The sequence below is a fragment of the Elephantulus edwardii genome, unplaced genomic scaffold (assembly GCF_000299155.1).
Source record: "Elephantulus edwardii isolate Elephantulus edwardi_28Jun2011 unplaced genomic scaffold, EleEdw1.0 scaffold00084, whole genome shotgun sequence".
In the NCBI taxonomy this organism is placed as follows: Eukaryota; Metazoa; Chordata; class Mammalia; order Macroscelidea; family Macroscelididae; genus Elephantulus; species Elephantulus edwardii.
The window spans coordinates 12972254-12987525 of NW_006399834.1; the positions used below are offsets into that span (position 1 = coordinate 12972254).

A 15272-nucleotide genomic window follows, 5' to 3' on the forward strand; every position below is an offset into this window, starting at 1 on the left:
ATGTTGAGCTTCAGTCCATATAGGAGGCTGCAGTCCTTGACCTTCTGCAGCAAACACTTTAGGTCCTCTTCAGTTTCAGCAAGGAGGGTTGTATCATATGCGTAACACAGGTTGTTGATGACTCTTCCACCAATCCTGATGCCACAACCTCCTTGTACAGCCCAGCGCCTCGGATGAACTGTTCTGCATACAGATTGAAAAGGTATGGAGACAGAATACATCCCTGATGAACCCCCTTCTTGATTTTGAACCATGTAGTGTCTCCTTGCTCTGTTCAGATGATTGCTTCTTGGGCCAAGTGTAGGTTTCGCATTAGCACAGTTAGATGTTCTGGGATTCCCATTCTTCTCAGAGTCAGCCACAGCTTGTTGTGATCCACATAGTCAAAAGCCTTTGCATTGTCAATGAAGCACAGATAGATATTCTTCTGGTATCCTTTGCTTTCTGTCAAGATCCATTCTCATTAGTTTACTTCCCTTGTCCTTTCTTTCATGTGAGGAATTCTTGTCTCATAATTAAAAAACAGTATTATCTTGTGCTTACTTCATTTTTTAGCCTCATTTCTGACTATTCATTATAAGAATGCTCTAACCTCTAATCCAGTGAGACTAGGCACATTCATCTCTGAATTTAGAGGATGCAAGTTCCCATTCTGGAGCCGTGAACATCCCTGAAGAATGTGCTATTCTGTGCTTTCTGGAGCAAGGCTCAGACCATGCCTTGTGTAATTCATGAGGCCTCTCATACATACATTGGGTCCTAGTAATCTTTGACTTATATATTCTCATTATTCCTGTGGGTACTTAGTCATGTACTGTTTCATTTTGCTATAAAAATGTTTAATGTGTGCATGTTTTGACTTTCCATATTGATTGTTAAGAGCCATAAGGGCAGAGACTTTATCGTATGTCTTGTAATTTCCCATAGGGCCTAGAATACAACTAGGCACAAAGTGATTACTCAACAAATACTGGCTGAATAAACATAGGGCAGTGAAGACAGGTGTGGAGATAATAATGGACATAAGGGTCTTCATTTGACTCAAGAGACAGTTGGGAGCTATTGAGGCAATTGGGAAACATTAATGGTTTCTGAGAACAGAAGTAAAAAAATACTTAGAGAAGATTTTTACTCTTGAGTGGGATCATGCCAAATTTCAAAGAGGTAAAATGCAAAAAATGTTAGATTGCTAAACCAGAAAGGCTTTGGGCAAATAATGCAGTGGACTGTGACCTATAGAATTGGGAACTTGAAGTCAGAGATGGTATCTTATAGACTTTTGAGTTGTGACTTGTTTAGGACTGTGGTCATCATCACCCAGAGGGCATGGTTATACAGGCATTTATTTGGAACATAGGATATAAAAGTAAAAGGAGCCCTGGGATTACAGTGGTTAAAATACTTGGTTTTTAACCAAAAGATGGCATTTCAAATGTGTAAGATGCTCCAGATGAGAGGAATGGGGTAGTCCATAAAGATTCAAACCATCACTGCCATTGAGTCTCTTTCGACCCACAGTGACCATTTAGGACAGGGTAGAATTGCCCCCCCCAGGGTTTCCAAGGTCTTAAATATTTACAGATTTAATATGCCACTGTAATTACTACCACTAATGGTTTTCTGTTAAGACTACAGCCATGGAAACATTATAGAGCAATTCAGTCTGCCCTATACGGTTGTTGTGAGTTTGAATTGACTTAACAGCAGAGAATTTTTATATAAAAGCAAGTGGTACAACTTAGTTTTACCAGAAACCAAAGAAAAGATGGCTCCCTCAAGACTTAGTAGCTGTGTAATATTGGTAATATCAGATATTGAAAATGAGTGATTATCTGAATTTTATATTGATGTAATAACATTCAAAGTCATGTTATAATAGGACTTGTTAATGCAGATATTTAACAGCATTGGCAGTATAATTTTTTATAAAGTCCTGATTACAGAGTTTGGAAACCATTGATCTAGTCCCGCTTTCTCTGTCATTGGAATTTTGTGACATTGAAAATGTAATTTAAACTCTGTATAGGACAAGAGGGTTAGGTTAGATAAATTTCCTGGAATGCTAGCCTTGGTAGATCCTTGAAAAAAAAGAGTTCAATAGTCAAATAAATTTTGGAAATGCTGTATATTTTTCCAACCAAAATGAAGAGAGACTTTTATAATAAATACTCATATCCTCATCACCTAGAATACATGGTGAACATTTCTTAGTTTATCATACTACCTGATTGTCCATAGAGTCATCTATTATTTTATCTTGTTTTTGGTATTACTTGTCATAGTGTTAACGAACAGGCATTTTTCAGGACTTGTAAAGAGTTTAAACTTGTAAGTTCTGAGACATTGGAGTAATTTTTGAACATTATGTCATAGTCTCTTTATCTAGTCTATCTACTTCATCCTTGAACCATCTATTTTATTATACCTGTTTTTCAGTTCATCTTTTTGATTATACCTTCACGACTAAGCTGAGGCAAGCCACCTTTGTCATCTATTGGATACCTAGTCCTTTGCCTCACCCAACACCAGTCTTTCTCCCCAATTGCCCTCCTTTCTTTCTACTTACCCATAGTTTCTTCTCTAGAGAGAAACAAGATTGTTCTTTCAAAATAAAAGCCAGAACAAGCAACTCTCTTCTAAAAATACTAGCATGATTAATAGGCCTTATAGTTTTGGTCTCTGGCTCATTTGCCTACTACTCATATTGAGTTGATTTTGACTCATAACTACCCTTTTATAGGTTTGCTAAGGGTTTAAACATTAATGAGAGGAATACTGCCTCATTTCTTCCCCCGCCCCCATAAACATCTTGTGGGATCCAACTGCCAACCTTTCAGTTAGTAGCCCAATAGTTAATGTCTTACGCCACCAGGACTCCTCCCTTGCTCACTTACATTGGCATTTTTTACCACTCTTCTTGCTCTTTCTATGCATATGTTCTGTCCTGTGCCATATGCTCTTTAAGTACAGCCTTTGCACTAGCCTGCATTATTCTTTCTCCAGAAAATGGTTGTGTCCCATCCTAAACTCACTTAGATGAAAGTTTACTCGATAAAGTGTACTTCTGACGCAGGCTTGTTTGGTTTGGTTATTCTCCATTTCTTTATCTTTTCTAAAAAGATTTTTTTAAAATTACATGCCTCTTTATTTATTCCTCCTCCTGCCCCATGAGTGTAGAAGAGAAGTATGGTGTCTTCTAAGGATCACAAGGAGCTGTACTGCTAACTCAAAGGACATACTTCTGGTGGCGTGAACTCATTGGCAGCTCCTCAGGTAAAAAGATGGCCATTCTCCTCTTGTGTGATTATTCCCAGCCTCCTGAAGACACTTGAGGATCAGCTGTGAGTCAGTTCTGACTCGATGGCAATGAGAGGTGAAAGCAGATAGTACTACTGTCTGTTCTAGAATTATACAACAGTTCCTGGCTCACACAATACATGCTTAATGCATATTTATTGATCACGTATATGACTGTAAGATAAAGAACCTAGGATAGAAGACTTAGACAAATAACATAGATACTGCACTGATGTGGTGGCTTTCAAATTTATACCCATAGGCATGTTGAATTTATCATAAACCTGCTACTTCAGGTATGACATGAATGTACCTTTAGGTATGACAGAAGAAGTGCCATTTTAAAATGTCAGGTGAAGGTGTCCTTGGATTTTTCCATCTGTATTCATTTTTGAGGAAGCAGATGATGTGGTGCTACCCTTGGTCAAGTGTGATGGAAAAAAATCACATGCTGGTAAACACTGAATGTGAAGTGATCTTATGATGCTCAGTTCTGGAAGTTGAGCCATGTAGTAAAAGGAGAAATAAAATTCAGAAGGAAAAACTCTCCACATTTTTGCAAGTCAATAATTAACAGTAGACATTCCAACCAAACTCAGTGTGTCTTTGTTTAAGTTAGGCCATTTTGCATTCAGGTACTATGTTTATAAAGCAAAGAAGAAAACATTCCCAGCAGATGGGTGCATAGTACAATTTTAGAGTTTTAATAAATGAAAAATATTTTATTAATAATTTTTGTTTCCCCCCAATTTAAATGCATCAATATTTCCTTCATTTTTTTGGCCCTAAGTAAGTTTCAGTATTAGCCCTTTTTTAATCCCTTTAGCCTTTTAACCACATCCACAGAATAAATACTTATCAGTTACTGAGAAATTGGAATGGAAGCTCAATTATGTTAAAAACTAATGGGTACTGCTAGCACATACTAACAGCTTCTTTTGCAATATTTATTCTCTTGGTGATAAAAAAAATAATAAGCACAACAGCCCAATGCTGTAGAAAGAATTTAGCTACAAGTTTATCAATTTGAGCAGGCCAACTGCACAACTAAATGCATGTGAAACTTAACAAATCCCTAGGGGAAGCTGACTGTAAGAATTTTCTAGTCTGTATCGAGTTACTGAGGTGCGACATGGTGGATTGGACTTAATGCCCTAGGCAAGCACAATCAAATAGACAGTTTAAGATTTTTCTGGGTCCATGAAGGGATCTCTGGTAGGTGTCAAAATGAAGCTTTCAGGAAAAAATATATCATCATCATGAACCCCCTTCCTTGAATATTTAGACAGGTTATTTGGGTTTAGAAGAAATCCAAGGAAGATTTTTGCAGGGTAAACTTTGTAACAGTTGAAAGATTTTAAGATTATGATTTGCTTCATAGGAAGATGAAAAAATACAAAGCATTTTCCCATATATTTTAATTTTCAAAATGAAAATTTAGATACTGATTTCTCTTAAAGTTGATCAGAAGGAACTCTGGTGGTAAAATGGATTTAGTACTGGGCTGATAAATGAAAGACAGGTAATTTAAATGTACTGGTTGCTTTACAGGAGAAAAGGTGAGGCAGTCTTGTGTAAAGATTTACAGCTTTGAAAACACTGTGTGACAGTCTAGTCTGTTCTCTAGTGTTTCTCTGAAATTTGATCTGATGGCAATAAGTTCGTGATATTTGGTTTAAAAAAAATTAATAATATCCTAATTTTCACATTGTACATTTAACTGTTCTTTACCCATAAAAAGGCAATTATGTCCATATGACACTGAAACAGCAATGATATCTCCATATTTATTTTAAACCATTCAAGTTTCCCAATAACTCTTAAATGATGAAAAAAGATCAATAAAAGCTACTTTTATTCATAAAAAAAATAATCCAAACTTGTTTTAAGATTCAGTCTACCTGGAATTTCAGAATAGTTTTTACATAAAGAAATAAGGAGCTCTGGTGATTAGTGTGCTTTATGTTGGGTTCTTTACCAAAAGATTATGTCCAGCAGCCAATCTCTGGGAGAAGGATGAGACACTCCCCTATAAAGGAGACTCAGTTTGAGAAACACAGTGACAGGCTGCCTTGAATTGAAATCATCTGAATGGCAATGAGTTTGGTATGAGTAGTCAATGTGGGCAAATTCTACATCTAGAATACCCTGTGCTTTAAATCCAGTTATATAACCAATTAATGTGCAAACCAGGGTAGATTAGTTAAGCCCAATTTCTTCATTTGTAAAGTGGGAATTATATCATCAGCCTTAAGAGTTATGTGAAGATTAATTAATAAATGCAAATGACTTAAAATTGAGCTTGACATACAGCACACTATAATTCTTAACTGTAAAAATAACAACAGCTACAATATTATTATTCTATGATCACTTTGTACCTCTGTTGAACATTAGGAGTACAAGTAATATTTTTTCATAGTTCCTCAACTGTACAGTAATCAACTGACGACAGTCAGTTTGTAAGACTGATTTGAAGTTCAGATCCTTAGCCTCTCAGAATGTTGTTAACTGCCGCCAATCTTCCCCACAGGAGAAACTCATTGTAAAACTATCTGAATCGGGCGGCTCCGGGGCACCCCCCCACGTCGGGGCGCGGCAGGCGGCGGAGCGCGTCCCCTCCGCCTCCCGCGGAGCCGCCGCCGCCGCCCGGTCCCGCCGGTCCCGCCCCCAACATGGCGGACCTGGAGGCCGTGCTGGCCGATGTCAGCGACCTGATGGCGATGGAGAAGAGCAAGGCGACGCCGGCCGCCCGCGCCAGCAAGAAGATCGTCCTGCCCGAGCCCAGTATCCGCAGTGTGACGCAGAAGTACCTCTAGGAGAGGAAGGAAATAACCTTCGACAAGATTTTCCACCAGAAGATTGGTTTCTTGCTATTTAAAGATTTTTGTCTGAATGAAATTAATGAAGCTGTACCGCAGGTGAAGTTTTATGAAGAGATTAAAGAATATGAAAAGCTTGACAGTGATGAAGACCGTCTCTGTAGAAGTCGACAAATCTGTAACACCTACATCATGAAGGAGCTCCTTTCTTGTCCCCATGCCTTCTCACGACAAGCTGTAGAGCACGTGCAGAGCCACTTAGCCAAGAAACAAGTGCCGACCACGCTTTTTCAGCCATATATAGAAGTAATCTGTCAAAGTCTTCGAGGCAACATTTTTCAAAATTTTTTGGAAAGTGACAAGTTCACTAGATTTTGTCAGTGGAAAAATGTAGAACTAAATATCCGTTTGACCATGAACGACTTAAGCGTGCACAGGATTATTGGACGAGGAGGATTCGGTGAAGTGTACGGCTGCCGGAAGGCCGACACCGGGAAAATGTATGCCATGAAATGCTTAGACAAGAAGAGGATCAAGATGAAGCAAGGGGAAACCTTGGCCCTAAACGCGAGGATCATGCTGTCCCTTGTCAGTACAGGAGATTGTCCTTTCATCGTGTGCATGACTTATGCCTTCCACCTGCTTCTTCCTGGACCTAATGAACGGCGGCGACTTGCACTACCACCTCTCGCAGCACGGCGTGTTCTCGGAGGAGATGCGCTTTTACGCCACCGAGATCATCTTGGGGCTGGAGCACATGCACAACTGCTTTGTCGTGTACCGAGACTTGAAGCCCGCAAATATCCTCCTGGATGAGCATGGCCACGTGAGGATCTCGGAGCTCGGCCTCGCCTGCGATTACTCCAAGAAGAAGCCTCACGCCAGCGTGGGCACCCACGGGTACATGGCCCCCGCGGCGCTGTAGAAGGGGGCGGCGTTTGACAGCAGCGCTGACTGGTTCTCACTGGGCTGCATGCTGTTCAAACTTCTGAGAGGCCACAGCCCTTTCTGGCAGCATAAACCCAAAGATAAACATGAAATAGACCGAATGACCCTCACCGTGAATGTGGAACTTCCGGATACGTTCTCCCCTGAATTAATGTCCCTTTTGGAAGGCTTGCTCCAGAGAAATGTCAGCGGAAGACTCAGCTGCCACGGAGGCGGAGCACAGGAAGTAAAAGAGCACTGCTTTTTCCAAGGCGTTGACTGGCAGCATGTCTACTTACAAGAGACCCACCACCCCTGATCCCCCACGAGGAGAAGTCAACGCCGCCGATGCCTTCGATATTGGCTCGTTCGATGAAGAGGACACGAAAGGCATTAAGCTGCTGGACAGAGACCAGGAGCTCTACAGGAGTTTCCCCTTGGTCATCTCTGAGCGCTGGCAGTAGGAAGTGGCCGAAACGGTGTATGAAACGGTCAACGCAGACATGGATAAGGTCGAGGCCCGCAAGAGAGCCAAAAACAAGCAGCTTGGCCACGAAGAAGATTATGCGCTGGGAAAGGACTGCATCATGCACGGGTACATGCTGAAACTGGGGAACCCGTTCCTGACTCAGTGGCAGCGCCTTTATTTCTACCTCTTCCCGAACAGGTTGGAGTGGAGAGGGGAGGGCGAGTCACGGCAGAATTTACTGACGATGGAGCAGATTGTTTTTGTGGAAGAAATGCAGATTAAAGACAAGAAGTGCATTTTGCTCTGGATAAAAGGAGAGAAGCAGTTTGTCCTGCAGTGTGAGAGCGACCCCGAGTCCGTGCAGTGGAAGAAAGAGCTGATGGAGACCTTCACAGAGGCCCAGAGGCTGCTGCGCCGCGCCCCCAAGTTCCTCAACAAGCCCCAGGCGGCCGTGGTGGAGCTGTCCAAGCCCCCCCTGTGCCACAGAAACAGCAATGGCCTGTAGCTCATGGCTGGGGGGGTGGTCCCCACAGGTTCCCGTGCATCACGGAAGCAATCACTGGGCGTCCCCAGCCCTGCGATGGAGCTTCCCGGACAAACGAGCAGCAGATGTCGGGGTTCTTGTCTCTGGAGAGACCCCAGAGACCCAGATGCTCCTAATAGGAGCTGTGACTCCCGTCCCCTCAGGCCTGGGGCCACCTCCCCACCTACCTGGGGGGCCTCCTGCGCCATCGCCCGTCCCCACGACGAGGCTGCCGAAGCAGGCGAGCTCCCTATCACCCCCACACTCGGGTCTGGGTGTACGCCGAAACGACCTCAAATGGACTGCCGCCTTCCACCTCCACCTTCACGTCTGACGGCACACACATCTAGATTTCCCAGGAGGACCGGGCTGCACGTGTCTCAGTGCCAGCCGATGCACTGGCCTGGCTGTCACGCGCATCTGTGGGCTGTCACTGTGGGTGGCAGGCCTTTGCTCTGCGCCCTGGAGCGACAGAGAGCCACTGCAGGCCCTCCTGTGCACTTGAGGGTGGACTTCTCACTGGGCCAGGTGAGAAGCTTCAAGGAGTCAAAAAACTATCTGAATCATAAAATGTTGTTGTTGTTAGGTTTCACTGAGTTACCCACTACTCATACTGATCTGTGAACAACAGATCTGAACCTTACCCTGTCTTGTGCCATCCTCAGCATCTCTGATATGCTCAAGTTCATTGTTACAGTCATTCTGTCAGTCCATCTTATTAACAGACTTTCTCTCTGATTTTCCACCTTTTCTGGTATGATTTCCCCCCCCTCCCCCAAGGACTAGCCTTTCCAGATAACATATCCAAAGTATGTGAGATGAAATTTCTCCATCCTTGCTTCTAAGGAGCACCTCCAAGGCAAATTTATTTTTTCTTTTGGCGTCTATAATACATTCAGAACTCTTCTTCAACAATGCGACTGATAGACATTGAATCATATTCTGCCATCCCTACTCATTATCCAACTGTCAGATGCATAGCGAGGAATTCAAAGACCATGACTTACATCGAAGTGCACCTTAGTCTTTAAACTGACACCCTTACTTATTAGACCTTTGGAGGGGCCCTTGACAACATATTTTCCCAGTGCAAGCTGTATTTTAATTTCTTGACTGTTGTTATTCTTCATGTTTGTACAAGTGAAATGAAATTGTTGACAACTTCCATCTTTTCTACATCTATCAACAGTCTGCATTATGCAGATGAAACAACCCTGCTTGCTGAAACTGAGGAGGACCTGAAGTGCTTGCTGCAGAGGGTCAAGGACTACAGCCTTCAATATGGATTGAGGCTCAATGTCAAAAAGGCAAAGATTCTCGTCACTGGGCCAATTAGCAGCATCAGGATGGATGGTGAAGAGATTGAGATTGTTCACAGCTTTAGTTTGCTTGGCTCCACAGTGAACACTCTTGGCACCAGTAGCCAGGAAATTAAAAAAGACGTATTACAGTGGGGAAGTCTGCTGTTAGGGACCTCTCCAAAGTACTGAAGAGCAATGTTGTCTCTTTGGAGACTAAGGTGCATCTGATACAGGCTATGGCCTTTGCAATCACTTGCTATGTGTCAGAGAGTTGGACAGTGACTAGGGAGGATAGAAGAGTTGATGCTTTTGTGCTGCGGTGCTGGAGAAGAGTATTGAGTGTACCATGGACTGCTAAGAAAACAGATTCATCCAAGAGAGGGTTAAACTGGGATGCTTCTTGGAGGCAACGATTCTGGGGCTTCGTTTGAAATACTTTGGACATGTTGTAAGGAGGGAACTGGTTCTTGGAGAGCGACTTCATGCTTGGGAGGGTGGAGGGACAGCACAGGAGGGGAAGGCCCTCTGAGGTTGATTGATTCAGTGACTGGGGTAGTCGGTATGGGTGTATTGGAGACAGTACGATTGGCACAGGACAGAGCAGAGTTTAGGGCTGTTGTACACAAGGTCACTATGATTCGCAAGCAACTCGACAGCACATAACAGCAACAATCATAATGTTGACTATTGGTCTTGTAAGGATTTTTGTTTTATTGATGTTGAGATGAATCAGAAAATATCTTCTGTTAAATCTAGCAGAAAATAAGAGGCAATGTAGAGATTAAAGAGTTGTTCTAGCTTTAAAGATAGTTTTATGTCCTGCAGAGTTCAAATTGACTCATAGATGACTCTCTGTGGGGTTTTCACAGGCTAAAACTTGCATGAGAGGAGATTGCCTATCTTTTTCCTGCAGAGAAGGTGGCGGATTGATACCATGTGGCTTTGGACTGATAGCACAACTCCTTATCACAACACAAATTGTCAAAGGAACTACTCCTTGACTGCTGGTCTTGTGGATTCTGAAAATGTTCCTCATTTTTACAATTTCAGCTCCAAGAACATTCATGAAGAGATTTTTTTTTTTTGTCATTGTTAACAGCAGCAGCAACAACGACAACGTAGATCTTTAAATACGATTCCTCTTTATTTCTTCCTTTTATCTGATCTTGTGTGCCCTGACCTTGTGGCCATAGCATTCATCTCTTAGAACTTTGCTTCTTATCCTAACCCTCTAGCCTAGACAGCCAGTCTTAGTATCTCCTCTCTGACATAGGAGAAGCAAAATGAAAATGTAGGTCTTTTATAGTTGGGAACTGCGTTAGCTTCTATAACTTTTCTTATTGAAGAAGGCTAAAGAAAAGCTTTCATGTTTGCACAGGACAGTGGTTAGCAACACTGTTCTCTTTTTACAATCTGACCTAGTCTAGCAAGCTGCGTTGAAAACAATGAGAACATTTATAATTCTGATATGAGAAAATTCATCAACACATGCTTTGACTCTCCCTGTATTGTTTTAAATAAGTAGTGCATTATATTAGTCATTAATTTTGTAAACACTTGTTTATGATATTTGAACTTTGAATAAATATGCTCACAGTATGACTTCTTATTGAGGCTGTTATACATTGGAATCTTTTTCCCATTTTTCTTCTAAATTTTTCAATGATCAGCTAAATCATATGGATATGCTTGTCATAAAATATTGTGGTAATTTTAAATATTAATGTAATAAAAAGGGATTTTTAGTGAAATTTGGCCTTTTTTGATATGCAGATTTTTTTTTATTATTTAGGTTGTTTATTTTTCATTTCAATGAACATCTACAGAGATTTTGGGATTCCATTCATTCATTGTTGCACCCTTCTCCCCACCCAAACCCCTCCCCCCTCCTCCCCCCTTTGCTCCTCTCCTTGAAAAGCAAAAGAAAAACTCCCTCATTGGTACACAACCCCCCCCCCGCCCCTCCCCAAACCCCACCCCCTACCCCCAAATATAATCCACTCTGCAACCCTCATTGCATATTCCTACTATAAAAATAATGCCCTAAAATATAATACTTTTAGACTATTCTCTCCCCCAGAGACTTCAATTTGGCCTTTTAAATGTAAGTGGTACACGTTCTACAATATGAAAATGGAAAAGAAATTTATTATCTAGTTTGACGGTACTGTGATAGCACAGATACAGTAAAGTCTAGAAATCTATGAGTTTAAATGTATTAGTCTAAACTGCTACTTGCCCAATCTGTAATCTTGCTCAGTATTTCAAATATTAGTAAATAGCTCTAGGATATAATTCTTAGAAGGTAGAATGTAAGGAAAAGAGATGAAGACCCTCAGTGCAGATGTATTGTCGTAGTGACAAGGGCTTGAGTAACAGTGGGATCAGGTTCTTACAGATGATGAGTATGGCACAGCATAGGACAGGGTTCAAATCTGTTCATAGAGTTTCTGTGTCATACTCAACTCAATGGTACCTACCAAAAGCAACGACTAGACTATAATAGAGAAGTCATTTTTAAAATATATGTTTTGCTAAAACTCACCAACATAAATCAGAAGTTAGAGTTGTCACTGTAAATAGAATCCTTAATTAAATTAATTCACTCACTATCTTTAAAATGTATGAAGGATCTGAAGCAGATAATAGCTTCTCCTTGCATAGTTTCAGTTGTAGAATTCAAAACAGATCTTTTGTTCAGTATGTGTAGACTTTTAGTTTGTTTCTTAGAAAGAAGGGCCACTATAAATGTCTTATAGTTAACACTTAAAGATATTGATCCTTTAGTATTTAATTTAAAGAAATAAAAAAATCATCAAAACAGTTTTCATATTGATGATAAGTGTGATTGAATTGGCTCACTCTCAAAGTGACCACATTTATGACAGGATAAACCTTCACTGATCTTGTGTCATCTTCATAATATCTGATGTGCTTAAGCCATAACTGCAGTCCTGCGTCAACCCATTTCATTGAAGGTCTTCCTCTTTCTCACTAAGCCTTTATAATTTCCAGTATACTTTCATTCTTCAGGACTAGCTCTTTGTGATAGAATGGCTTAAAGTATGTGAGATGAAGTCTCATCAACCTTCTAATGAAAATCAAACATCTTTGCAAATGTTCATTAAAATCACAATTAAAGTAAAATTTCATTAATAAAGAGTGCTCTGGTTTCATGTCTTCTAAGAGATATTTGTGTTTTAGGCAGACCATGCTCTGTTAGAGGTGAATCGGCACAGTAACTGCAGCACTGAGCTCAATTGTGTCAGATGATGAAGGTGGCACAGGATAGGGAAGATTCAAGTCTGTTGTTATAGAGTCGTTATGAATTGTACTCATCGCAATGGCACCTAACAACAACAACATACTATATTCAGTATTCTTCATTGACATCATAATTTAAAGGTACCATTTGTTCTTTAATCTTTTATTCATTGGACAACTTTCATGTACATATGAAACCGCAGAAAATACTGTGACTTACATCAGGCACATCTTAGGCTTCTCTTACACGGTTTTGTGTTCTTCTTGATAGGTGCCATTGAATCACTGTGAATAAAAGAATAAAAGTATGTAGTTGTAATAGAGGTTTTGAAGAATAAAACCCCAAAGAAATATATATTTATACACGCCAGCATGCTTATAGAGGCTAGCAAGTCTCCAGTCTATAGGTTCAACCATAAGAGAAGTGTCCAGGATGGCTGATGAGTTCAGGTGGTCATCAGGTAGAGTTTCAGGCTGCCAGCCTTGGAGGCTGCTAGCTTCAGAAGTGTCCTTCAGATAAGCCCAGAGGTGACTGTTGGGGAACATAGTTGAAAAACAGAATTTGGCAACTGATTAAGTCCAAAGTTGTCAAGAGTGGAGGTCCTGAGCTGGATAGCCAGATGTAATGTTAGACTTACAAACATTTCCTTCATCAGATGAAGCTTATCATATCTTTACAGAACTGTCCTATTTATGCCCTATTTACATCATTCAAGTAAGAACACATAAAATAATTGCAGTATACTGAAGATTATGGTCGTGCTGACATAGAATATTAACTATCACAGTTTTAAAAATGACATCTTTGTCTTTTAACATTATAAAAAAGTCCTTGGCTGCAGATTTGCCCATTGCATGATTTGATTTGATTTCTAGTGTAGGGATCAGCAAACGTTTTCTTTAAAGGGATAGATAGTAAATATGTTGCCTGTAGGCCATATAACCTCTATTACAGCTACTCAGCTACTCACTTTCGCTATTCTAGAGTAAGAGAAGTTGTAGATGAAATGTAAAACAGAATAAGACGAAAGACTTCAAAAGTATACAAGAGAGGTGTGGTTGTGTTCTGATAAAATTTTATTTACAAAAACAGGCAGTAACTGGGATTGACTCATGAGCCATGTTTTGCTAGTTCAAACTTTAATGTGAAAAGAGTTCTCTAAATTTAATATTATGTAGATGAAAATCATACTTGAAATTTGTTCTAGTTAATAATAAAGAAAAATAGAATATTGTTTATTGAGGAAATGTATACAATTAGGATATGTGCTTAATTAAAATTGTTTTCAATAAAATTCCAGCAAGAACAATAGAGCATTTGCAAGGATTTTATTGCAACATTATGTATAATAGTGAAAAAAAATAAAATGATCTATGTTCACATTGAAAGGGAACTAGTGAAACAAAATGTAAAAATGTGCACTGTTATGAGGAATGAGTTAGATAATATTTTACTTACAAGGAAATTTTTCTCTAAAACCATTTCTTTAATGAGGAAAAAAATGAAGTTATAGAATGATATCAGTTGTATGATGTACTTTCTGATAAGCAAACGCGTCACAAATGAGTACTTTATATTTTCTGTGAATAAAAATATATATCTGTAAATGTACAGGATAAAAGGATCTAGTGAAATAGACACCAACCTGATGACAGTGATTATCTCAGGGGAAGAACTGATATAGAGGAGTTGGTTAAAGATAAAAGAGATTATAAAATCTCACACAGATAATAAAGTTTACAAAGTGCTAAACAGTTATGTAAATGTGTAAACTACAGAGAATAAGGACTAACTCTTTTTAGTTTAAAAAAATATATGGACTTTGTATTCTTTATAATTTTGTGAATTCTGTGAGAAATGAACATTATGTAGGAGTTCAACTTCAATAAAATGGGCAAGTGATTTATTTATTGCACAGACCTTGGATCTACAGAAAAATCTTTGAATATAATGAAGCTTTTGAGAAAATAACTTAGCTGAGTTAGTAGACTGACCATAGCATTCAGCAATTTATGAGCTGTATGTCAATGTTATGGTCAGTCTGGCCTTAGGAGTTTACACATGTGCTGGTGCCACACTTTGAAACTGACATAAAAACTTATCTTGCAGCATAGTTCCTTCTCAAGTGAAATCTGTTGAGCATTTGATTCAGTATACTACTATCTGGCATGGTCACATTTTAATGTGACTCTAAACTAATATATAAGTCCTGGCATAGACTGAGTTATTGTTGTTGATTGTTGTCGAGTCGAGCACGACTCATAACGACACTGTGAACAAAAGACCTGAAGCCTTTCTGTTAACTATCATCATTTATCAAAGTTCATAGAGTTTCCAGAGGCATGTGGTTTAGGAAGTGGATGCTACTCCTGCTTCCAAACTCATCTTAAGCTGGGAGCTCCACCAAACACTGACCACCATGGGCAACCATTATGGCATGACATCCCAAGTGGTACAAGGTTCAGCATCACAGAAAACCCCAGGTTACCCTAGTAGAGCATATTGACAGAAGAGTAGGAAATGGAAAAAAAATTGTTACTTAATGTTGAGAAAGGCTGTATTTTCAGTTTCACAACTCCTTGTTGCGGACTTACTGTAAACTCCATGCTGTATTATTGGGGCATATGATGTTGTTGTTGTTGTTATGTGCCGTCGAGTCGCCTGCGAC

The 15272-nt window shown here is 40.0% G+C and overlaps 1 protein-coding gene and 1 pseudogene across 1 annotated transcript in view; both read left to right on the top strand.

The window, feature by feature from the left end:
• LOC102852110 (neuronal PAS domain-containing protein 3-like) overlaps window positions 1-15272 on the top strand; it is a 1291857-nt gene that overhangs the window by 102739 nt on the left and 1173846 nt on the right. The gene's annotated exons all lie outside the window — the stretch shown is intronic.
• On the top strand, window positions 5973-8020 carry LOC102851702 (annotated as a pseudogene).